This window comes from Amphiprion ocellaris, chromosome 14 (genome assembly GCF_022539595.1).
Source record: "Amphiprion ocellaris isolate individual 3 ecotype Okinawa chromosome 14, ASM2253959v1, whole genome shotgun sequence".
In the NCBI taxonomy this organism is placed as follows: Eukaryota; Metazoa; Chordata; class Actinopteri; family Pomacentridae; genus Amphiprion; species Amphiprion ocellaris.
The window spans coordinates 14,956,811-14,983,380 of NC_072779.1; the positions used below are offsets into that span (position 1 = coordinate 14,956,811).

The window sequence follows — 26,570 nt, forward strand, 5'->3', positions numbered from 1 at the left end:
ATAGGAGGCACTGTTTCAGATTTTGAAATAGCTGCTCTACACTTTTGTGCAAACTGTCTTCACTACTAAGTAGACGCCCTACTAAAATGTCCTTAAGCAAGACAAGAAAACCCCCAACAGGACGTTGCTCTTCCTGACCTTGACATCTGACCTCTGACGAACAATCTAGTTTAAAAACAATATCCAAGCAGTTACAAAATCCACAATAAGCATCAGTGTATGCCATATTTAAGAAAAACAAGAATCACCTTCACACATAAGTTCATCGACAGCTTGTTAGTTTTATGAAAAAGGACAAATGCTGGGATCAGGATATTTAGTGCCCTGGATACTAGTTTTGCCACGGCATGCCAATGGGCTGCTGTCTGCTCCATGGTCACCACTTGAATCTAAATGAACAGATTTGACTTTCAGGATATTGCCAAGAACCCTGTCACAGTGCCGACACAGAGAAGGGCCTCTCCAAAAACAGAAGGTTGAGGAAAACAGAGCGACCAACATGGGCATAACCCCAAACCTCTAACAAGGTAACCCCTTAAAGCCACTCTCAGAGCCTGGGAAAATAGTGAAGAGAAAAAGGGCTGCCAACAATAGGCAAAAAAATCATTACTGCAGTTTTTCATACTGTAACATTATGTCAGTGAATGCAGTGACAACTGAGCTGAAGAATCCAGGCTTGACAATCACAGATTAACATTGATTGTGTTAGTTAGATTTTGTGATTTGTTTACTGTCTTCTTACAGCGTGTGTCCTCATTATTGTCTAACTTGGGCCTAAAACTTGAAGCATTGTGCTCACAGCAGAGTTATACATCTACAGACCTTTAAAAATATATCATGCTCCTCTTTTGCATGTTAGGAATTGTCCTTTATTAGTACAGGATGACCTTTAAAAGTCACGACAGCCTTGTTTTACTTCTTGTTAGTCACTGGTCTTAAAACTCTGCTCAACATTATTAATGGGGTGTCACTACACCATGTCCAGGACAACTCAGACAAAATGTCACCTTGGCCGTTTTTTTGTAAAGCAGTCCCTATTTTCGGGTTGTGCTCTGTGCCCTCATGAGGGTCTCTGCTATAGAAAGACGCTTAACAGGCTGCAGGAATTTAATCTCGTCACTAGACTATTGTACAGTGTAAACCAAATGAACTAACTAAATATGCTCTTACATTTCTGTATTCCAAAGTGTATTTATTACTCAGCTCTTCTATAGCACACAGGGCCATGATGCATATTCAAATGTTTTGATGTCTTATCCATTTTTACACTCTTGTCGTGAAAAAGTAACATTTTAATTTTAGCTGTTATTCTTATATTTGGAATGACAGGTAAACTTGAGCCAGTACAATACTGCTACCAGTTTTAAACTATCATTACAATAGTGAATGAAAATGTGAACGCACATCTATTCAGGACTATGAATCATACTATTTATAATAATATCTTTAGGCAATTTAAACGACTAAAGGAAGAATTACACACTGTATAGCTTTTCATTTTGATACACAGAAGATTCAAGGAACGATTACTACATCAATAATTTACAGTTGAGTTCAGGCTGCAATTTACAGTTGAGTCACACTGGGGTCTGCATTGCAGGATGATTCTACAAAAACCTATACATGCCTCCATTCATTGTATTCATTGGAACCAGAGGACTACTCGACAGCTGGTGCTTCCCAAAACACGAAAACATGCTCCAGTGATGTCACACATGATTCTTGTCTATTGACATTTTAAAGAAAATCACAACGCCTTTTTTCTTTTTACTAGCTTCTGCAAAATCTGGCATCCCAGGGGGCAGGGCATTTTAATTGTTTGAATAAGCCAGTCAAAACATGCAATAACCACCTACAGTCCAGTCTGCCGGGGGAATTTGCATAAGTAACTTAAACCAGCAGCAACATCTGGGAAATCCACCAGTGCTGACATTTCAGAAGCAAAAAGAAAAAAATACGCACACACACACACACACACACACACACACACATATAATATATAGTACATACTGAGTAGAATTTGTAATTTGGATAGAGAGCAGAGAGTGAAGGGCAGGCTCATTTGGAATTGTGTGCTACAATATCATAGTACGTAATCTGCTTATTCACAGCTAATAATTACATACCGCCATGATCATGAAAGTATTACGTTCAAAGCCACTGGAACATTTTGTCTACTGAAAAGCTTTTTGTCTACCAAAATATTACGGCTCACTACAACCAAAGTAGACATAAGGACATTAGATGTACCCATCTGTCTGACGCAGACTTTGAGAGAAAAACAAAAAGAAGCTCGTAAAATAACACAATAAAAATATCTCAATGGTTGCAGGTGTGCGGACTGCTTACAATATGTCTAACACAGACTTAAAGTAGTAATTTTAATAGAATAATAGTTTGACTGTGTTTCATTTATTAGTCGGAAATGCAATGCACATGTGATAAAACAGCTGATTACCTCGTTGAATACAATCAAAAACATTTACTTGTTTTGTTCATTCCCTCCCTAGTCTGTTTCCTTCATGTGCTGCATTTAGTGACATCTATCTATTGAACATGACTTTAGTCGTCTGTGAAGGAGGCCTTCATGTACGTTTCATCCCCATATTCAGCACAGTGCAACAGAGGGAATGTGTAAAAGCTGTGCAATCAGACAAGAGAGCAGGATAAAGCACCAGTGGGAAACACGAGATAGCAGCAGTATTTATCACTGTACATTTTCATTCACACTCATACGTCTTTGCTTCTTGATGTTTCAGTCCATTTTTATCTCTTTTCCCTCTTTCATCTCACCCATCTCTTGCAGTTGCTTGTCCCTCACTGTTCCCTCCTCTTGCTTTCCCCATCAAATATTCTGCTCACGCACAACTGCGGCACCCTTTCTCCAGTCCTCCCCATTAATCCACACCACAGACATCTTGGCCCACTGTCTCGTCTCTCTGTCAACGTGCATTCAGAAGTCTCAAAGTCTGGGCCGTTTCAGCATAGAGTGCCTGAGTGTTTTTCACAGGCCACGAAGCCGAATACTGAACATGCTTTTTACTGTACAGACAGCCTGTACTGTACAGACAGTAGTGCATCACGCGCTCCCTCCCTCTAAATACCCCTCGTTAGAAAACATAAGATGGGATTCCAGGCAAAGCAAAGGTCATATCAAGGTAAAAGCAGCGCTGCAACTCTAACAGACACAGCATCTAACCTGTATGTTCAGGCATGCTTAACATTTACTTCCACCTCCACAGGAAAATCACCACAAAACAAACTAAAAGCTTGCTGCAGCTGGGCCGGGCCAGCCTCGAGTCTGTGGCTGGATCTGCCCTGTTTCAACCAGGTTTGGCCAGTTTCTAAAGATACTGAAGACGTTGGCTTTGAGTCAGAAGACAATAAAATCTTTGCCACTGGAGTTTGTCTTGAGCATGCTGTTCTTATTTGACAAATGTTCGATTACTAAGGAATAGCTTCTGGAGAAAAAAATCCCTGTGTTTTTTCAAAAAAAAGGTTTTCTTTCATTTATTTGATTTTATTGCCGACCATACTGTAAAAAACAAAAGACACACAAACCACAACTAACAACAACTACATTTCCTACATTTATTCATCTCAATTAAGCCAATCGAATAAATATTCCAGTTACTATTTGCTTCCTTTTGTCACATTTAATTAAATTATTTATTTTATAATAGCAAATTATTAACTTCTAACAACTTTTGAAATATTACATTTTCTCAGTTAACATTAGCATAATCTAAATGTAGGGTTTTTGTAAAACTTAAGGTAAACTTAAAAGTATTAGCAATCATGTTTGTGCTGTACTGCAGTGTTGGACAACATACCAGTACCCTGCATTCATCAGACAAAGTACAAATGAAAAATTATCCATTATGTCTCACTGCTTCTTTGCAGAAGGAGTAAAAAAAGAGCGAGCACAATGACATAGCAGGGGTAACGCTGTATGAAGGAGAAAAAGATCTAATTACTGTATTAATTACTTAATTTCTATTCATCTGCAGGATCCACTGACTTGTACTAATCACTTTAAGAATGCAGCCAAATGCTCAATATTAACACATCTTCCATGACAGGAGGAAGAGTGCGGGGTTTAGGAGGGGGTAAAGAAATGCAGAGATTTACAGGGAAAATAAAGCAACCAGTGACATCAGACTTGCAAAGAAAGCAGCTCAACATGGACATCAAGGAAGAAAACTCAAGGAGTCCATTTTTTTCCTTTCTGTCACAAGAGCACTTGTTCTTTCTTTAAATGCTGACTTTTATCTGGCAGCGCTCAGAGCCCAACTGCAGATGGATAGAAACAGTATTTTCAGATATTCCAGAGTATAAAAACCCTGGGTGGATCTTGAGTTTACCCCCTCCATCTTCCTTTACTCAAATAAGGGCTCAAGTTAGACTTTACAGCAGAGCCTAGAAATAGTCCACAGTGCCTCATCAGCCACCCTCCTCTTTTGCCATTTCTTTCTTCTCTCACCCTCCACTCCTGCCGTTTCAGACCCTTATTCCTCTGCCCTCCTTCCCCTCCCTCCTCTCTCTCTCATTCATTCAGTTTAATTTTGAACTCTGCACTGGTAGACAGGCAAAGAGGGTAGCTCCATGGTTACCTGGCACCAGGCCATCTCATTACACTGCCAATTGATTCTGGCCTGCCGCCATGTCCGCTGCCTACCTCCCCCACACCCCACACCATCTCTGCACCCCAGACTGTCTGCAGCAAAGGAGATTTCAGAACACACAGGACGGAAAGAGGCAAACAGCTTCACTTACATTTATCAAACTTAATTCGCATGCATGCACCGCTGCACACAAGAAGACCATAAACAAATAAATCCAATATTCACTCACATAAACAGTACATGGGCTTTGTTCACAAGTAAAGCGTGTGTGTTTAACTACTCTTATAACCTTAGTCTCATACTGTGTGCAGTAAGTCACTGTAGCTATAACTCCAGGATTGTGTTAAAAGTGAAAATTACAGAAAAACTAATTAAATAGTAATTTCTTCTCTCTAATTATTTTTTAGTCATGAATCAACATTTCCCAACCAGACCAAAATCATCTAAATACTAGGAGGAGTGGATGTCTTTGTGGAGAAATATGTGATCTGTAAGCAAGAAGAAGCCAAATAATTAGCAGTAAGTGAAAATTCTCATTAGTGATTTAATAGTAATAACAGTACATTATCACAACCTTTGGAAAAAAAATACAAAACATTTATAAAACACAAAGTTAAAAAGTCTACACTATATCTACTTGTAAAACAAAGAATAAAAGATAAATACCAGCCTTATAACTTGCTTAACAAACTATGTGAGGGCTGCAAAAGTTGTCTGACATACTGAGGTGGCTGACTTACTCTTACCTTAGCAACAATTATACTAACACAAAAATGTGTGTCTCATGCACATGTATTTAGACACAACACTAACTAAAATAAATTACAATTAAAGCTATCTGTTAATACAATTAATTCTATTAATTCAAGTTGATGCAAAGCTACCTTCACCAACAAGATACTCCTATAGATTGTAAAAACATGGACATGAAGTGCCTAATATAGATTGCAACAGATTTCTGTGAGGCATTTTTCAGGACTTTGCACAGTGCAACATGAAGTCCTAATCTTTTCAAGTATGATGCTTATTTGTTCTGCTATTTTCATTTGTGACACATATGATATAAGTTACACTGAACTGCCTCAACTTGCATCAACGGAGAGAAAATCTTCCTCAAAATCACATCTGGAATCACAATGTTGTGCTGACAGGCCTAACAGAGTAAAAGTACAGAGTAAATGACCATGTTCCTTTGAGATATCTCCAAGCTCTTGTTTAGTCTCAGTAACAGAATTTTGACACCAGTGTAAGTTCTCACACAACAATGTCAAATATTGCTGGCAGCGATTTTTAAATGGCATCCCTTATTAGGCTACACTTAGCAAACACTATGAGACTGAGAAATTTGACTGTACACTCAAACATTTATATTTTACACTGAGACACACATTTCATAGTTTCAGACCAAACAGAATCCTTATAGGGTGATCCTAATATGTAAAGTATCGGCTTCAAATAATTTGTGTAGCCTGGAGCCAGAGAAGTCAGGATCGATGTTTAATGACTCATCTTGCCCTGTGAGACTTTCAGTGGCAGTGAGTGTCGGGGTGGTTTCACTGCTGAGACTTCATCTTACAGAGCATCTGTCTAGGTGTGACTCAGTCATAGCTTGTGCCACTGCTGGCAGATGCCAGGGTCATGCACTCTAGCTCACCAGGGATTTGAGGGGATCAGGAGTCAAAGGGATCATAAAACCATATGACAGTGTGTCTACTGTCCCTCCAGTATCACCATATTCAATAGCCATTCATTCATATTCCAGTTAAAAGTATAAAAGGCAGACTGTAGTATGTTTTGTCCTGTGATGACATTTTTTTGCACACCCACAGTAGCTCATCTACAGTTGACAATGTCAATAACGGATTAGGGATTTGGAATAGTTGTTTCTGGCTTTACTGAATGAATTCTATATTTACTTGCATCACTTAGTAAGAGATGTAGTTATAGCAATGGAAGCCAGCTCAGACAGACAGTTTCCTACAGTAGTTGCCCTACGCATATCCAAGACACCCTTCGCTCATGTGCTGGTACACTGCAGAGCCCTTTTCTTCACCCCAGCATCCACCTGTGGGATCACTTCCAGTCTTTTTTTTTGCCTAGCTTTGTGAATAAATACATTTTATGTGATTCTACTGTGCTATGGTAAGAATAAAGACAGAGCCATAGCATGTCTGAGCTTCATCTACAGATTTTGTATATCAAGGGAAGGACTATATTATTACTCCGCCAAGGAAAGCGGCAGAGTTATGTGACAACTGACATTGGTTTGTCTGTCTGTCTGTTTGTCTGTTTGTAACATTGTTCAAAAATGGACTGATGGATTTGGATGAAATTTTCAGTGAAGGTCAGAAATGACACAAGGACCACCTGATTTTGGCAGTGATGGGGCTTATAGTCTGGATCCACAGATTTGTTTAAGATTTCCGTATCATTGCCAGAACGGCAGCACGGCATCACTGTAACTATGACTACAAGTGAACACTACGTCAGCTGCCTGCTGACGATCACATGATTGCTCCTATTACAAACTGACCGCTGCGGATCACGAATTGTATAAAGATTTCATCCGTTGGAAATCATACAACGACTGAGCAGCCTTGGCGGAGTAATGCACTCTCTGAGTGCTTTTCTTGCTACATAATGTAGATATAGAGGAAAGTGATGTCTCCTACTTATGAGAGATATTCAACTAGAATCACAATTTAACAATTTAACTGTATGAACGATTATACTATATTATTAAGTAATTATGCACGAATTACTCTCTAAAAATAGGCTAAATCTAATCAGTGCAAGTGCGCCTCAAAACATCTGCAAATCAAACCCAATCAAAAAGTGCCCTTTTCTCAATTTTAGTAGGTTCAAACACTTAATTTGCAATCCAGTCTTGAGGAGTGCTTCCAACTGTTGTCTTGCAGAATGAAAACTGAACAGTTTCTGTACATATCTAAAGGTAAATTAAAAGCATGTGGGCCACAGTCATTGCCATTCAGTCTCTCAGGACGAATGTACTAATCTAGTGACAGAGTAACCATGAAATGCACCATTACTTCGTAGAAAATGAATTGTACAAAGCAATCAGATGTCAAATAACACATTTAACATCTTTCCACATTCGACCATCTATTGTTACTTGAACTTTGTTTTTCTCTCTTTAATGACTAAAGTGACAGGATTCCTCCACGCAAGTAATATGAACATTTGCACTCCTGTGCACTGCTTACAAAATCATCCAAATCAGTCCAATATACAGTTTTATTTCCTGTCCCAAAACCTCTATTGTATCACCTCACACCACTTAATCTGACTTTTAAGGTGTGAACATACTGTTGTATGTGTGTGTTGGTGGAGTCAGTGAGTATGGAAGGAGCAGCTGCAACGGTTAACAGGAGATTGTAAGTCTTAATTTTATGCCGGTGCAGTGACCTTGGCAATTTTTTTCTTATTCCAGCCTCCAACAGTTTGGTAATTTCATGGCTCACAGAGACATTACTTATGTGGAAATGGATGGAGAACCTCCACTAGCAAGGAATACTGACAAATCAGGTGCACTGTACATTTCAGCAGAAAATATGAAGCTTGTGCCTCCACTTACTTAGACCAGGTCTTACTGCAAGTATCCACATTACCACCCAACTTTGGTTGGCAAACATTCACACAGATTATTGTAACACAGAAAATCTACTATATGAAATATTAATTTTCACTTTTCAACTGTTTTAACTGATGACAATCTGGACACTTTATGACTATGTAGACAAATGAACTACTACCATCAAGAATATAAATAAGTCCCACATATAATCCGTTCGTGAATTGTTGTGCTCCATCATCTGCCATAAAACCAGTGATGCATATCACTGACTAAATCATTCATTTAACTTCAAACAGATCATCATCAGTCTTCTGTCCACTTCTTGGCTGCTGCATACTCACAACTTGTGACTCTGCACCTTCAGGACAAGACCATCAATTTCATCCTAGCAGGTGTCGCCCATTTATCCAGCTCAATACACATAAGTTCTCCTTGTTAGGGAGCACAGTATCTACAGTTCAATACAGATATTATGCCATATAAATGCATCTGCATGAAAGTGCTCCTGCTGCTGACACCAAATGCATTTCCAACATGTAACATGAAAATCAATGCTTGACTTTCTTTGTAAATTATTGTTACATTTTATTTTGGCTTGCAGAATTTGATTTCATAATTACGTCACCTTCTAAAGTTTAAAAAGTCTGAATTCAATACAAAAGAGAGCATGCCATACACATATTTCACTAAATTATCCATACCTTTTGTAAATGCTTCCTGTTTATTGCAATACACTTGCAAAGTGCTCATCATATATACTGATACACAGACGACATTAATATTGTCGTCAATGATGACTGCGGCAATTATGAAACCTTGTTAACAAAAATAAAAGACAGTATAGAGACTTTCCAGTGCAAGTCTGTCTCTTCGAAAACTAAGGATTAGAGATGGGCCTCCCCACTTTGGGGCCCCTTTCCTGTACATGCACATGGGTTGTTTAAGGACACAGTGAACCAGGCTACCCGATCTAGAGAAGGGGCCATGCAGGGGGAACAGTGACGGGACGGCCAAGTGGAATAAACTCTCATGGAATCCTAAGAGCTCATGCTGCTGGCTTAATGCTAGAGGGAGTAGAGAGGGCTGGAAGAGAGACAGGATTAGCTGATGTAAAAAGAAAGGGAGGAGCCCGTTCCCCAGGAGAAGAGTATAGGATAGATTTATGGACTCCGCCGGCAGTAAGGAGGAAAAAACAGGAACAAAGGTGGTGATGAGTACGGAGTGTGCAAGTGTCTTCCAATGTGACAGTTTCTTAAAGCGAAGTTACAGTTTAGATGACAGGTACTATAAAACAACTCTCTTACAACTCCAACATCTGGAATTTGAGACATAATATTCAAAAAGATAAGCATCACTTCAGATCAATCCCACCATCTAAAAGACTCCAGATTGTAGCTCAGAGCAGGTCTGGGTTGGTCCAGTTATAGATCACAACCCATCACACCTGCATTCTTGGGAGAGTGGGAGCTGCCACACAGACATTCTCCCTTTGCCCCCACCCGCCCCTTCTCCATTTTCTCTCCCCTTGTTACCTTGTCTCCCCCTCTCCTGCGTTCCTCTCCTTCTGTTGTTCCCCTTTCTGTGTGAGTGTGTCTGGGTCCTGCTGGAGAGGCTTTGTCTGTGAACACTGGAGCCCGGACCAGCCCACGGGGGCCCGATCCATGAATACCCACACTGTGAGAGCCGCTCTTTCACTTCACACCACTTTCTCTACTGGAATGCCTGAGCAGTGAGGTAAGAAGGACACGCACGCGCTGTCATGTACGCACACATACAAGCAAACAGTGCGAGCGCACACACACACACACACACACACACACACGCACGCATTTTCTCACTTTCTCTACTTTACACACACACACACGCATCCATGCAGACACCGTACTTTACACACAAACTGAGTGAGTCATGCAGTGATGAAAAGCTAGTGTTTTGTGTGTGAACCCTCTCACCCTGGACTAACATCCTGAGAGCCTTTCTCCTCCATCAGTCCCTGCCAAGCTCTCCCTCTAATTAAAGACCACTGGGTCCAATAGCATTGGCCCAGCTTCCCCCAGACCATGCCCCTTCCCCAGCTCATATAGGTCCTGAGCAGAGTAGAGTCTATGAGGAATGTGAATGACTGTGGTGATTAATAACTTCTCAGGATTTCTAATTCCCCACTTAATGGTGTGCTTGGCCTCAAGACTCACGCCAGCTTTACAGAGGGGCTGGCCTAATAGATATACTTCAGCTGACAAGGAAGAGTCTGCAAAAGCATTTCAAAAGATATTTAAGTTGTTTGAGATGTTTGTTTTTAAATGCACAATGTATAGAAAGATAAAACCTTACCCAGGAAAATCAGAGGCTTGTGAGAACATAAAAATTTGACCCAACTTTGACATCTTGTTTCCTATACATAAGGTCAAAATCTGTAATTTGAATAAATATAAATTGACTTCAACATAAACATAGTGACACTATGCCTTCACCTGCATCTAATGACACTGATAGGGGTGCTATGGAGGCCATATGTGATATCCATTTCTGCAATACCGTCTGCTCTGTCAATTATAGAAACAGAAAAAAAAATGTATTTTAAACAGGTCATTCAAAAGATTGTGCAGTTTGCTCCATTTGGCTGTAATTATTGCTGCAGGACCTCAGCGAGCATAGCAGCCAACAAGCAAAGCATGCGAGGGAGAGACCATTCCATCTGTGAGCAAATGCTTCAAATGAGATTGAATTTCGATTGGTCTGTTCAAATACTATTTTGGGGTGCATATTTGTGCCACAACTTGATTTGCATTGAATGTCTCAGTGAATCATCCAGAAAGCTTGTGCAACTGAGCAGCAAACAATTTAGGGCCATTTGGGAAACTACTACACATAATAATAGCAAAACATAGCAAAGAGAGAATGTAAAAGATAACAAAACATGCATTTAACTTCAGAATTATCTATTGTAGCACCTTTTAGAATGCTACAGGCCAGTATTATGTGACATCAAATCACTGTGTGGAGCTGCAATTTTTTTCTTTTTTTTTAACCTCAGTGTTGCTCGAAGAAAACAAAGATTTTCTTTGGAAATATAGAAAATAAAATATTTTACACAAAATGTTAAATATTAAAAAATGAGAGTGGCTAAATAGGTGACTGTGGTAATTGTTTGTTCACATTGGAGGTGAACGACACAAAATTAGTGGAAAAAAAATTGGCCAAGGCATCCCTAATTATAGAATGTCTTTGTTGACCAACAGTCACAGTCATGATACTCTTGCTTGTCACAGCAGGCCACCTCCCCTTTGCCCAAATTTGGGTTGGCAAAATCAGATCCTGGCTTGAAAACCTCCCCTCAGAAACCTGTGGGTGATGTCTCACACACTGCATCCTTGTAGCGTCCACAGTCTGCGGTCGCGCCTTTCACCTCTAACAACTTTCTCTTTTTCATTTTGGACATCACTCGCTGGAAGCTGAGTCACTGAGTCATTTTAATAAACAACTAGCGGAGCACTCTAGTTTGGAAAATGCCAGACATTACACAGACATTACCAGACTGTTACACATGTCTGCTGTGGAGGAGGAATAAGACAGCCAACGATCTGAATCTATGAGATGTCAGTAATTGGTCAGAAAGTGTAAGAGTCAGAGTCAGTGTCAGACAGAAAACAAGTAGCAATTAACTTTTGCAATGAACATTTCCCAGACGATAACAGTACATTGACTGCAAAATAACTTCACAAAGATGTGGCTTCAGCTACTGCGTCATGGCAAACTGTCAGGATCAGATTCTAAATTATCCCTCACTTTAATGAATGGGAATTACTCTTTAGTTTTTAAGTTTTTGAAAATACACAGACCAATCAGCCACAAACTTTTATTCGGCCCAATATCATGAAGGTCCCCTCATCCTACCAACAGCTCTCTCTGGTCATGATCTTTTCAGCTCGCCCTGAATGTCCATTGTTAATAAATGAATAAATTATTAATTGTAATGCTGCATTTATTAAGAAAACTATACAAATTTACAATGCATGTGTGACAGCAGACATGAAGAAAGTTGTGTCGATGCTGATCAGTTAAAATTTGCCTTCATCCTGATCCTATCGGCATCAGAACAATCCATAGTTTTGTGTCCTTTCTGAATTTCAGGCCACAAAGGTGAGAGTTTTAGCCTCAATGAATCTGACTTGTTTTTTCAACACATCCAACATATTCTTGATCAGATTTTGATCTGGTGAGTTTGGATCCTCCTAAGTCAACACCTTAAATTGTTAGTCATGTTCTACAAATCATTCCTCAACAGTGTAGCAAGATGCATTATCCTGATTAAAAAGGCTACAGTCTACAGTTGCCATAAAGGGGTTTATGTGGTTTGTAGGAATATTTAGGTGGTAAAAGTAACAGTCACATGAATGCCAGGCCCCAAACAGAACATTGCTCAAAGCATCACACTGCCTCCACCGGCTTGCTTTCTTCCCATAGTGTAAACTGCTGCTATCTCTTCCCAGGACAAATGACACACAAGCACCCGACCATCCACCTGATGTAAAAGAAGCCATAATTCATCAGATCAGGTCTCCTTCTTCCATTGTTCCTTGGTCCAGCTGATGCTCACATGTCCACAGTAGGTGCTTTTAGCAGGGGACAGGGGTCAGCATGGACACTCGGACCAGCTCTCAGTTACACAGCCACATAATGTTCTGACACCTTTCTAGCACAGGCAGCATTAAGGTTTTCAGCTATTTGTGCTACAGTGGCTCCTCTGTGGGATCCAGCCGCACAAACCATCCTTCACTCCCCACCTGCTATTTTAGAGGTGCTTCTCACCCAGTCATCTGGCCATCACAACCTGGCCCTTGTCAGAGTCATTCAGATCCTGACACTGCCCAGTTTTCCTCCTTCCAGCACATCAGCTTCAATTACTGACTGTTCACTTGATGTCTAATGTATTTCACCCCTTGACAGGTATGTGTCCAATGATTATTTGAGCTTCTGAACTTTGAGGCACAGCAAAGACCTTAGAAGTAACAACTGAAGCAGACAAGAGGAGAATCATGAAGCTTTGACATAATTTAGAATGACCAAATATGGCTGCAACTTTCCAGCAAAATCTCCATTACATTTTTTACTCTTAAGAGTTTGTTACACTGTTAAGATTGTGTTCATATTTTGTTGTGTGTTTCACGTAAGGTCTACTTCACTAGTCATAGTGTGTGTCTCTCGCTCTCTCTCTCTCTGTGTGTGTGTGTGTGTGTGTGTGTGTGTGTGTGTGTGTGTGTGTGTGTGCGTGCGTGTGTAAATAGGCGTGTTAACAGACCACAGAGGCAAGTGGTCACAGATGAAAGCCAACTTTATAAAAAGCCTAAATGGCAGCAGTGCTTTCATTCATCCACTCCACATTAAGGAGAAACGAGTCCTCATCACTGAAACCTTTTCTACTGCATACATGAAGCGTGATATATACATAAGCCTGCATCTGTGTTGTTTGCCTATATCAGTCACATACTCTCACTCTCTCCTGTCAGACTTTTGCAAATGGTCAAATCATTTTCCCTGACAGTATTTTTTGAGCTCATCATCCATGACAGCTGTAATTACTGGCTGTCTGACAGATTCTCCTTCCTGTTTCACTTCTGCACTGAAGACATCAGAAGAAGCTATAAACTCATTTTCAGTCATCATACTTTTTTTTTTTTTTTTTGTGGCAGCAAAACACATTACATGAGCTTTCAAAGAAACTCCTGTAGGTCACACTGGACTAACGAAGCACTTCTAGGGCTGACTGACTCTGAAAGACTCAGACACTGGTCTAACGAGAGGTTACAAGTAACGCATAATTCAACATAATCATAATGTAAACCCATGGCTGTCTAGTCCAAGAATGTACAAGTGCATTCCTTTATCAAATCTAATTTCTACTAAAAAAGTATTTTCTTATTTGTAGGTTATTACAGAGTTACAAATTCAACTGGAATAATTTGCTTGGTTATATGCATTCCTTCCCAGTTAACACTATTAAAGGGAGCATAGTTTGTGTCACTGTACTCTTGTTGAATTGTAGGTCAGTAGTTCAGCTGAATGATTCAACACTGTCTGCCTCTCCACAGAACAACTGCATTTGTTTCAAAGGCATAAATCAGACAAAGTAGTTGGGTGTGTCTTTCCAATATCATTTGAGACATGATTCAGAACAGCGGGAAACATTATGAGCAAGCAAAAGTTTGCATTTTCACCAATCAAGTAACTCAAGTGTGTGTGTGTGTGTGTGTGTGTGTGTGTGTGTGTGTGTGTGTGTGTGTGTGTGTGTGTGTGTGTGTGTGTGTGTGTGTGTGTGTGTGTGTCTTCTTACAGCACAAGGGTGTGTAGACACCACTGTGGTTTCCTGTACCATTGTGTCTGTGTTTGTCTGATGACTCAGTTGCACTTTCACTTGTGGTGAGCAAATAAAGCAAACTGGTCATTCAACCACATTTCCACTACCAAACCTCACCGTGAATCATATCCTCGACCACACATGTACACGCACACAAGTACAATTCACAATCTGGAACAATCGGCCATGTATCCTTTTCAGATGGTGGTGAGTGTGAGGGAGAGATCCACCCAAGTCCATACTGTACCGTATCCTCCTCAGTCTTTCCAGCACACACAGACACACACGTACACACACAAACACGTAGAAAACACACACAATACCTTGTGAGTCATGAACTATGGCTGTGAGGCTGGGAGGGACGGACGGAGGGAAGCGATACAGACACTGGGTAGAGCTACTATGGTCTGCAATCTCTCTCCTCAATGCAGCTCGAGTCTTTCACACACGACCTGCATGGTGATGCAGTCATTGGACTCAGCGACAGAGCAAGCAATATTGTAGCAAAAGCAAGTCTGATTGGAATTGTAATCCATCCCGAAAGCCTGACATGGTGAACCAGGTCGGTTCGATAAAGGTTGATTAGCCTACTGATGCAGCAGCCGACGGGGATTTATCCTGGTATGCCCAATGGCATGTTTAAGTAATGTCTCAGTTAAACTTTGTTGAGAGGAAATATGTGGCTAGTTTTCTTATTTGTCTGTTTCAGGCCTTTCTGAATTGATGTTGTGAAATGAGAATGCAGAAACATTCCTATCATGCCCAGTAAAAAAAAACAGCAAGAATCGGAGTTAGACGCTGCCATGCCCCCAGGTGTTTAACAGCATGTTGAACCCAGACGGAAAGCACAGCATCATGATTCACATTTCAAAGGCAGAGGTTATTATAAGTTTACCAGTTAAGGCATAAAGCAGACAGAATGGCATTGCTGTAATGCAAAAGTAGAGACGTATGCTTTATTATTGTTGTTAAATGTTAAAGAATGTCACCAAATATGAACATATTCTGCCAGACAATAATTATGAAGTCAAACTTGTATAATTTGTTTTTAACATAACAAAAAACAATTCTTTGTTTAGCTACATATGAGCCAAAATGACATCATTTTCAAGACAACAATTTTATTTTTTTTTAAGAATCTTTCATTTTGAATTAATCACACAAATTCTGTGCAAGAGAAGTGCAAACATACAGAATAATGTATAGTGATGAATTCTTGCTGCTTTGCAATATTTACAGTGAGATATAGGAAATGTGAATCAATGGTCTCTTTTTAATCAACAGGATAAGAGATCTGTGCATAGTATACCATATCTTTCACTGTGTGGATTTAAACTTTTAATTCTTCAAACACAAATGAGTGAATTGTGTGTCAGTGTAACGCTAAATCTAATACTATATAAACCTCTAAGTGCACTGGCATTGGACAGTGTCTGAATTAAACTGCAGTCTCTTTTAACTACACATTAACCCACTGAAATTGTTGTCTAGAAGTTGAAGAAATATATAATATATTAAAGTAGAAAAGGCTATGTACCCATGTAAGATGATCAAACAAGTTCTAGAATTTTTTAATCAAACAAAGCAGTTCATGAAGTAGCAAATTTGTTTTAAAAAATGTCACATTTCAATTTAATCCCACACTTGAACCTTCTACAAAAGTTTGTTGAATTTATCAGCAAGTTTTGGAAATACCGTGCTAAAAGACTAATCAGACTGAAAATATAACCTCTTTTCAGAGGTAATGACTAAGTTATGCTGATGAAGTCACTGATTAAACTGCTTACCATGATGATTGTGGTACTGCATAGTAATGTAACCACTGTAATTTAAAATATTAAGAAGCTTTAGAAATTCTTTATTTTCTCATTAATGTGCACATTTCTCAAGTACGCCCTAAAGCTCTAGAATCTGCTGAGAGCATTAACCCGTACTAGCTTATATATTTCTAAATATTGTATTGTTTATGAGTTATTACATTTTTTATAAGTTGTCTCTCTACAGACTGACAGAAAAAAAGATGCCAACTAAAGAATTTCCAACTAATACATATGGTAGCAAAAAAAACAAACAAGCACGTATCTGTCTCGTTAAAAAACCAAAATGATCTTATCACAATCAACAACGGCTACTGCAAGGTAAACACACCCACCTCTCATCAAAGCTCACAAGGAAATTTGTCTCATCATTCACTCATTGCTACAATAACGGCACTAAGGGAAAGGTAACGTCTAAAGTAAAAAGAAGCTACTCGAGAGGTCCTCTGCTCACCAGCCACTGGTATCTGGCATGTGTCTGCAGCCGTTTAAACAGGACTGCCACGCTGTGTCAGACGAGGTAATGGGCTTTTTTTCCTGCTGTGACTGACTTGACAAACAAGCTACATTCTAGGTTGATTCTTTACGAATTGACAGATGCAGAGTTTTAAGAGCAGCAGTAACAACAAGACACTGTATTTGTACAGTGAGTATATGTACCTAATAAGATGCGTGGAGGCTTACAGGTCTAGTGTATAAGCAGGAAAAGATCTACCCTTTTCACAATGCCCCCGACTCTGCTCTCCATCTACTCAACAAAATGCACTGATTGCTGTTTCCTTGACCCTATATGAATGGCTTGCTGTCATCCATATTTATTATGCTAGACAATTATATGATTCCGTTTTAGATCAAGGTGATCTTGATGAAGGGCAGTCCAAACTGAAATTCAAAGGAAAAGTGAAAGAGTGGATGATAAAAATGAGTGTTATTTAGACAGAGATCAAACATTCCCTCTTGTATTTGTCTTTTTATGTCTATTTTGAACAGTGAAGAGGAGAATATGTCATTTCAAGGCAACAGAGTCAGGCATCTTATAAACCATCGTCAAGAGTAACGGTATACTGGGAAGTGGCTGGTGAAATATTGCTGATTAGAAGTTGTACTTTCAGTGTGCAGTTATGAGATATTTAGTGCAGAACCAGTAATGCAAATTTTGAACATATACTGTGATATATTGTACTCATTCTGAATGATTACCTGGAGACATTTAAATTACGTGTTAGTCAACAGCATCATAACATGGTTTCCTTTGCGTTTTACATTGTCATTGTGCTATTTTGCTGTGATTTGCAAAATGCATGAAAGCACAGGACAGCAAAGACATCCCCTTTGAATAAATTCTCACTGTATTTACTCTTCTTTTTTTTTTTTTTTTTTTACTACTGCTGCTTTCTTTGCTGCAGTGTTCTGTGATTGGTGGAATACATGTGTCAAGTCACTTCAGTGTTGTCAGAATAAGGAGTGTTATTGGCTGGTGCTCCAACCCCACTCCACCCCCGCCAACCACCCACCTCCCCAGGCCAAGGCGTAGATGAGTAGGCAAGCAGATGAGTGCATCAGGTGGGGCTGTACTCCAAAAGAGGAGGATCCGGCACACCGGGCCACCTGAGGTAACAGAGCGCCAGCATGGGGACAGTGGAGCAACCGAGTGCTCTTCACTACCCTTGATATGTCTTTCAATCGTAGAGGAACAAGTGCAGCGATGCAGTGGAAAACTAATGCACCTGTGCTTCGTTTGTGCAGGGCTGTAGTTATCCAGTGTGGTGATATTTAACATGTAAATGCATCCTGGAAGCAGCATAAAAATGGTGAAACTAGGTCATATAAGGATAAAGTACTATAAGGAAAAAAGTACTCTTAAAAAAAAGCTGTTCATTTGGACTTACTTGAGGGTTACTTGCTTTATGATGATTACTGACTAGCTGTCGTACCACCCCAAAATAGGACAAGAGACATGTTCATCTTAAGCTATAATCCACTTTTTCACATAAGTCAAAGTCATGGCCTCTCTCAAGTCTCATTCAACCTTCTCTGACTGTACAGACCCACTGACAAGCTCCAAGCTCACTTTAGGGCAGCACATCAAAGCTCAACAGTATTAGAGAAAGCTGGCTGGCATCGCACATAGACATCACAATGACACCGCGGTAAAAAAAGATTTAGGTCATGTCAGTGCTGTGAGTCACTTCATGTGGTCTTCTGCCATACACCACTGACATAAATAGCAGCAACACCACACAGACAAAACAAAAGCACATAGACACGCATAGACTCTCACTCACATAAGGTAATGGTGAAGAGGCCATCAAGGATCTGTCCCTTTGTCACATCACACAAAACCTGACAGCTAGGAATAGTGAAATGGGGGTGGAGATTTTTCCAACAGTGATGTTGGTGCTAATATTGTGCTGTGTGTGGAGCACACAGCAGAGGGTGTGATTCCACCTGCAGGCCAGCCCAGGAAGTGAGGCTCAGTGAGGACTCAACTTACCGGGGGGAACGTGGTTGTTGCTCGCCACCCAATACTGAAGTTTCTACAGCCACCTAAAGAAGAGAAAAATAACAATTAATCATATGTAGAGCAAGTGCTTGTCGAAATCATCAAACATCGGATAATAAGCAGGCTGTATAGTACTGAATATTTTCTGTTCTGGTGCTCCACATACATCAGCGCTGATGCAGAGTGTAACATTTTGATCAGAGCAAGAGTGGCTGTTGTGCAGATTGGGGTCAGGAATTGGCTTGGAGTGTTATGTAACCTGGTATATGGGCCAGAATAATAGTATTACATATAAGACTGCAGTTCAAATGAGAGTCACGGTGGTGAAAAGCAGCCTGATGCAGACTGCGGCAGTGTCTGTGTTTTTAGGCAATGACTCTGTGCTCACAACAGACAGATGTGCCCCAGAGAGTAGTCTAAGCCTTTTTCTTCTTGCCTCGTTTCATTTCTCTTCTTCCACATCAGTTTATGTTCTCCCCTTTTTTCACCCAAGCTGTGCTATTCTGTGTCTTACATTTTGTTTTCTCAAATTCCCCGATGTCACCATAGCCACACATAAATGGTTTCATTTTCCCAGTTAGTCTCACTGTGACAAACTGGAAGACAGACACAGACAGACAGACAGACAGACAGACAGACAGACAGACAGACAGACAGACAGACAGACAGACAGACAGACAGACAGACAGACAGACAGACAGACAGACAGACAGACAGACAGACAGACAGATAGATAGATAGATAGATAGATAGATAGATAGATACTCTGTAGCAAGGATCTCATTAGGGTCTTGTCAATCTGTGATTGCCACTTCTGTTTTTTTTTCTCTCTCTTGCTCTAGAAGGGTGGGATATCCGCATTGGTTGCTATGGCACCAGACAGCTCCTCACTTCCTCAGACAACGGCTAACTGTGATTGTGTGCATGTGTGTTTGTGCATGTACTTCGATGTCTATGTGTGTGCGCGCATCTACATGTCCAATTGTGTGCACAAGCAATGCATACATGTGTAGTGCCCCTTGTGTCTAATGTGCTGAGTTCCAGCAAAGTGATAATCATCAGTGTCTGGTTCTGCAATCAATGATAAAATCCACTTAAGATTCATAATCCATGACAAGTAAACAGCTGCAACTCAACTTCATGCTAGGTTTTAAATAGGTCTTCCATCTGATGACTACCTTAATTTATTCATGAGATGTTAGTGGGGTTACAGCTGGCATTAAAGTGTTTGAGAAGTAGATTGAATTTCTATCACTTACAGATTTCAGTGTCTCTCTCTTGCTTTCAATATATTTCTCAGTACTTTGTCACATGTAAGTCTGCGTGAGTTCACAAACCCAGATCTTAGGGCACTTATTCTTGTTGACTTGCTTTCTCCTGAATTTGCATTCCAGCAGATGGCAGTGTCTGCTTGACACTATGCTGTGCCTCTTCCAAACTGCATCCACTGAATGTTTAAGGCAGTAAAAGTGAAAATACACTCTGACCATCCTTTTTGTTTTACCTAAAAAGTGCTGAAAAACTCATGTGCTTTTATTTTCTACCAACAATTAAGCTCAGTACACTCACACATCCAGAGGTTAGCATATGTGAAATGCTGACAAGAGAAGGGAAAGAGTGTGAGTGCAGACGCTTCTTGGTGCACATTTATTTAAAACGGATAAAAATTTTGCTCTCACTAAAAAAACAAACCTGAAGAGTAACAAAATATTTTCATCCACAATGCATGTCACTTTTTACTGAACAAGACAGAATCAGTGAGGGAAGGACAAGCACATAAAACTGATTTGCTAACCATCTTTCAAACAAAGATATCCTGAAACTGCTGAAACAAAAACTTGTGGCCCTGACAGCTAAAGGTGGTAAAGAAAGGGAGCACTTGTCTGTCTGTCTGTTCATGTATGTGAAGAGGCTGTGGTGTTGGGTGAAAGAGGTGTGTTTTTTCCACCCTGAGGGGCCTCAGACTGGGGTAGGGCGAGGCGGAGCTCTGGGGAGGCGCAGCATGGGGCGGGCTGTTTTAGCTGAACTCAGTGCACTGTAACAGCACTCGGGGCGAGGGGTCATAGAGTCCAGCATTCCTCTAGAGCGCTGTCTGTTTACACGACTGATGTTGTGCCTGGGGGAGGTGGCAGCTCTGCATAACTACACCATCAGATAACACTCATTGCTTGCATTTATGTTCATCATCTACCAGGGAGATAAGAATCCTTTATTCATTGTTTCAAATGTTTAAAATGGTTCAGGCTTCATACTTCATTTCACCCCTTCATTCTTACTGTACATATCTTCACGCAGTCACAATGGGCTTTGGAGTAGACTAAACCCTTTTGTTTATCTAGTAATAGAGACATGGTGATATAATGTATACTTCCTCCTTTTTATTTTGTGTTTTACATGCACTGCGATACTGAGGAAACACGTGATATTACTGTATGAACTCAGTATGACCTAAACATAGCATAAAGTACCTGTAATGTAAACAAGGCAATTTGTATGCTGAAGCCTTGTCAATGTATACTAGTAGACCACAAGGCAAATGTAACTTTGACTGTAAAATCATTCTGGTATTTTACTTATTTTTGTAAAGATGCTATGAAAATACATTGTTTGTCTAAATTCAGTTTAGGCAGCTGTATTGTTTTAACATTCACTTGGCACAAGTTTTTCTTGCCCAGCCTATGAATCTATATCGTCTCCAGTTATTCATTAATAGTTCAATGTTGAAAAAAAACGACAATTCACACATTTGTCATTGAGAGATTATACAAATTGTCTCTACGTGAATTTGACATTGTACTGTGTATTTACAAAAAAAAAAAAAAAAAAAAAAACTGCCAAAGTCAATGTCAAATGCATCTCTGAGCAGGACCAGGAGCCAGACCAAAGCTGAGATTATTTGGGGTGGGTTAGACTAAAAAGGGCCAGTTCAACCTGCTCTCAAGTGGCCAAGTTTATCAGTTTTTTCATGCAGGAACAGCTTAGACTTGGTTGAGCTGAGTTGCTGCTGGCCTCTCTGCTGGGCTAATCTGGGTTGAACTTTGACTGTAGCTCCTCTGTGCTGTTGCTTTGACGTCCCAGAGCCCAGAAGCCAGCTGGTCGGCTCCAGGGGAGCACAACAGAGATGGGGAGCGACACCCAAGCCCTAGAGAGACAGTGCTCTGACTGTACTGTGGACTAGGGAGGGGGGTATGGCTGTCAAAGGCTCCATTGTTTGACAGGCCAGCATGGTTTCACGTGCAGCGCATGATTCTCACTGCGGGTCTGAACTATAGCCCAGTCTGATTTAAACTGTCCGAGAGGATGTAGCTGTGGCCTCCGCGAGCAGGTTAAAGTGTAACTGTGTCCGTGTTTTCTCAGGAAAGTGTGTTTATCTAGAGGACCAACATGGAGGCCCTTTTGTTTAACTAAGTAGCTAGGCTCGCCCTAAAAGTAAAGCTCTCTGGAACACACAGGAACCAGGTGGACCTTCTGTGTTCCATTTACTGCTAGTTAGGAACAATTTTCATGGCCACGTGTGTACTCAAGTGTTTGTTTACATGTGTGGGGAAAAAGCAGAATTCAGATATACAGACAATTACATGTAAAACAAATCTGTAAGACACACAAAGAAACGCAAGCTCAGATCGTTCATCCACTCCAATGCAAACAACAAACAGTGAAAGTGCACACAATTCAGAGGCACCCATCTCCTAAGGAAAGGAAAACAGCTGCAGCCAATTAAATGCAACTAGTACAGCAGTGTTAAAAGGGAAATTCTGGTATTTTTCAACCTTGTTCTCATAATTGCGGCCATTCTGACTGTGGGTCATAACAACTTTGCTCTCTTAACCAAACTAGCCACACTATGTGGGAGACTGTAGGTCGCTGCTTATTTAGTATGAATGCTACAGAAATAACAATAAACAACAGAAGATCTTTTACAGTATTCTCCTTTCATGAAATTCAAGAAAATTATCCAGTTAACTATTATGAAAATGATTGTCAGTCACTTAATAACAGCCACTGGGCTGCCAGCAACTCATGTAAGCTACCTTTAGCCACATGTTAAAGAAGCACATTTTCAGAAACTAAGACATGTTCTCTTTCAAATGAAGTCTCCCACACACATTTCAGCCCTGCAGTTCTGCTGTTATAAGATTTTCCATTTGGGTGCGCCAGTTACAAAAATTCTGTGAAAAGGGGTGGATGTTAAGACGATAGCCTTGATGATCCTCTGCATTTATACATGGCCAAAGAGTCTAATTATAATGTCAGAGAAAAGACAAAACACGGAGGCAGAGGCAGAAAGGCAGAAAGGCAGCAAGCAACAGTCCCACAAGTCCACACATCTGTGTTAAATGCCAATGTCAGCAACAATGTGGATTGTGGGCAGGTGGATTTTAACATGTTCACCATCTTACTTCATGCAAAAATTTGCTAATTTGCTCAAAAGACAAATTAAAGCTGAAACTGATGGGATAGTCATCAGTTTGCAGCTGATGATGGCACTATGTGAAAAATTAAGGGATCAGCAAAGTTACTGTTGATCATTAGGAACCAATGTCAAAATGTCCAAATAATAAATTTCATAACACTCCATCTGATATTTGTAGAGATATTTCAGTGCAAACCAATAATTTCAACCCAATGGTTGCACAAGAAAAGTCTGGGGAGATCCCAAGTTATTATGATTGATACTCTAAATGCACTAACTTCTGGACAGCTTTTCAAACTAATCCATCCAATAGTTGTTGAGAGAGTTGACTAAATCTGTAGACAAACAGAGCTGTCAACAAAAACTACAAATTTTCTTCTGTTTGCTTGAAGCTGTATGGTCTTTCATCATTTATACAGTTGTAAGCACAACAACTAACTACACATGGTAATGGATTACTGGCTACTTCCCAGGACAAGTTTACTCTGGCTATTCCTGCAACTGCTGTCTGTCAAACACATACCACAACAATACAATAAAGCACGCTAACAATGAAAAAATACTGTGATGTTATTTTTGCCAGCTTAACATGTCCAAATGTAATTTCAATTGAACTTTTAAAAATACATTTTGCAGAATTTAAAACAGATTAAATTAGTTTGTTTTACAATTCTTGGAAAAACAGGACAAAGTGGCAGAGAGTAAATGTGAAAATATGTTGTTCAGGGTCATATAGTATCTGGTTTTCAGTGGATATTTGTGAAACATTGCCCTGAGACAGAAACTGTAGAAAGCATTGGAAAATTTTGGAGGGATTTCACTTTGGAATGCATCTTTTGAAGACTGGCAAAAAAGGAGTCTTTCAGTTGCTAGACATAAAAGCTACCACTTTTTAAATTTTGAATCACATTATTTGGAATTTCCACATTAAATAGATAAAGTAAAACTTGATTTCATGGCAAACTAGTGGACCCATGCCATTGGACCCCTGAGGAAGAAAAAACAAATGAGAAAATCCTCAACTAATTCAAATTTGAACCACAGTCTACAGACAAATGAATACATTTATTAACGATCCATTTTGACTATCTTTGATCCATGTAAACATCCTAAAAGGATAAAGACAGAGCTTGTTAGTAAAACAGCAAATTCTCAGTCCCCGAGGTCATGGCAAATCGAACTGTTTTGGTAGAAGGCCACTGGACTTCTCTTTTTGGTCTTTGAAAATGTTTTGCCTCTGTGGAAGCCAAAAAAGAGAAGTCCAGTTGCCATCTAGTAAGGCACTTAGGCCTACAAAATAATCTTCAGCTACTGTACAAAGAGTATCATTATGACTTTTTTAAAACTAAAAAAAAGTTGTTTCATTTATACTAACCAAAACAGCTTTGTTTAAAATAACACTTAACTAATCAAGTCCGTTTTTTACCCCTTGTTGCTTTTAAAGTTGTATGAATCACTTTTGGGGTGTGAACCAAAATGCAATCATCACATTACTAGCCCTCCGGTGACACTGACACATTCATGATAAAATTTCAGAGTTGGGTGTTGACTGCAAAACTAAATGCTTCATGGCAGCCATAGACTCGTATGCACCAATACTGAATTATCACCGTGGATCAATGACAAGGTCTACTTCATCAAAGGTCTCACTGATACGGAAGTCTTGTGGTAACTACAGATGCCACACAAATTCCCCTTTTCAGACCAAGTATGCACAATGAAAATACCTGTGTTTGCCATAGGTGTAATCAGTTAGGTCAACAATGCTTACTGATCTCAGTTTGTGACGCTGCAGTTGACCTGGGTTTCATGCAGGTCTGACATCGCACAGCTTTTGAATGCACGAGTGAACACGGGCTATTGTAACAACAGGTTAGAGGGTATCCTGATTGGCACTGACTTCAAAGACACTGCTCTTCCCTGAAATTTATCGAAGTTCTAAATGAAGACAAACGAAACTTGTGAGAGAGCACACTGGGAGAAAGACAGATGTCAAGCAGAGCGTATGTCATTGTGGACTGTAGTCTCTGCTTTGATGGTGACAACATAAAATCAACCTGTAATGGAAAGCCGATGCTGACATTTCACCACTACAATGAGTTGGCAGGCATCTGACTATTCTCTGTTTGTAATGCTGCTCCACTGCTTCATTCTGCTTGATTTTAGCTGCAAGTATCAAACTATCAAGCTACAACTTTCAAAGCAGCCAATATCCATGGGTGTTCTAAAAGGTTAAGATAAACTTTAAGAATGTCCACTTCTGTCTTACTGCTCAGATAAAATGCACCCTCAGCAACGATGTCTCACGTACTGCAAGCAGATATGAAGCTTTTTTCTCTGGCCCAAGAGTCTGTACTTCCACTCATGATGCTGATTCAACCCACAATCCAGAACCCTACTATGGGTAGTGGATAGTAAGGAGAATGTTGGACACTGTTAGCATCAAATTGAAGAAGGCAAGAGGAAAAATTTCATTTTCTAACCTAGAGCACTGAAATATGCGGTTTATGGCAAAATGATTGACTCCAAAGGGCAGTATGACTTTGATTGACAGTTTAGTTCATGATAAATTAGCTTAACCCACAGTTTCAGACAGGAATGATAGCTCCACTGTACGGTCTTGAGAAATTCTGAGACAGTCATTGAGAGGATGTCTTGGTTGAAATATTCACTCCGCAGTGTTAAATCAAAATGTGCTTAATCTTGTCTATGTGAGGTTTTCAGTTTACAAATGTTTAAATACAGGAATGCAAGCCACATATTTAACCAATAACTGATTTCAATAAATTGAAAAGGAATTTTACATATTTTGTCAGAAAAAAAAATCTGGTTGTCCAAAATTTGTCATTCACTTGAGACAATACACACACACCTCAAAGTAGCAACTATCAATGTTTGGTTTGGACCAAAGACTTTAATTTATCCTTCATGTGAACACTGCAAACATTGTTTGATCTATGCAGGTACACCTTATTGGCAAATTTGATTATGCACTTGGTTTAGAGCTGTGCTTTGAGCAACTATTGGATGTGAGGCAAATTTGTTGTATGAATGTATTACCTCTGATATGTAAGTGCTTGGACAATAAGTGAGTGTAGGATGAGAAGTGCCAACTCATTCTCATTCTCAAGGTATCATCTACTTCAAAGCCTCAGGCATTATAGAGATATGGACATGTTCCCCTGCCCCTGTATTAATATTGTGACCTTGATGGACATATACATACAGTATAAAAGACCCTCGTTTTGAACCTGAAGTATG

General features: G+C 39.9%; 1 long non-coding RNA gene across 1 annotated transcript in view; it reads right to left on the reverse strand.

Moving 5' to 3' along the window:
* Positions 1 to 26,570, reverse strand: part of LOC118470984 (uncharacterized) — an 81,496-nt gene that overhangs the window by 45,981 nt on the left and 8,945 nt on the right. The window contains exon 2 of the long non-coding RNA XR_004848190.2: positions 18,887 to 18,939. This is a non-coding gene — a long non-coding RNA (uncharacterized LOC118470984). The remainder of the gene's footprint in view (positions 1 to 18,886; positions 18,940 to 26,570) is intronic.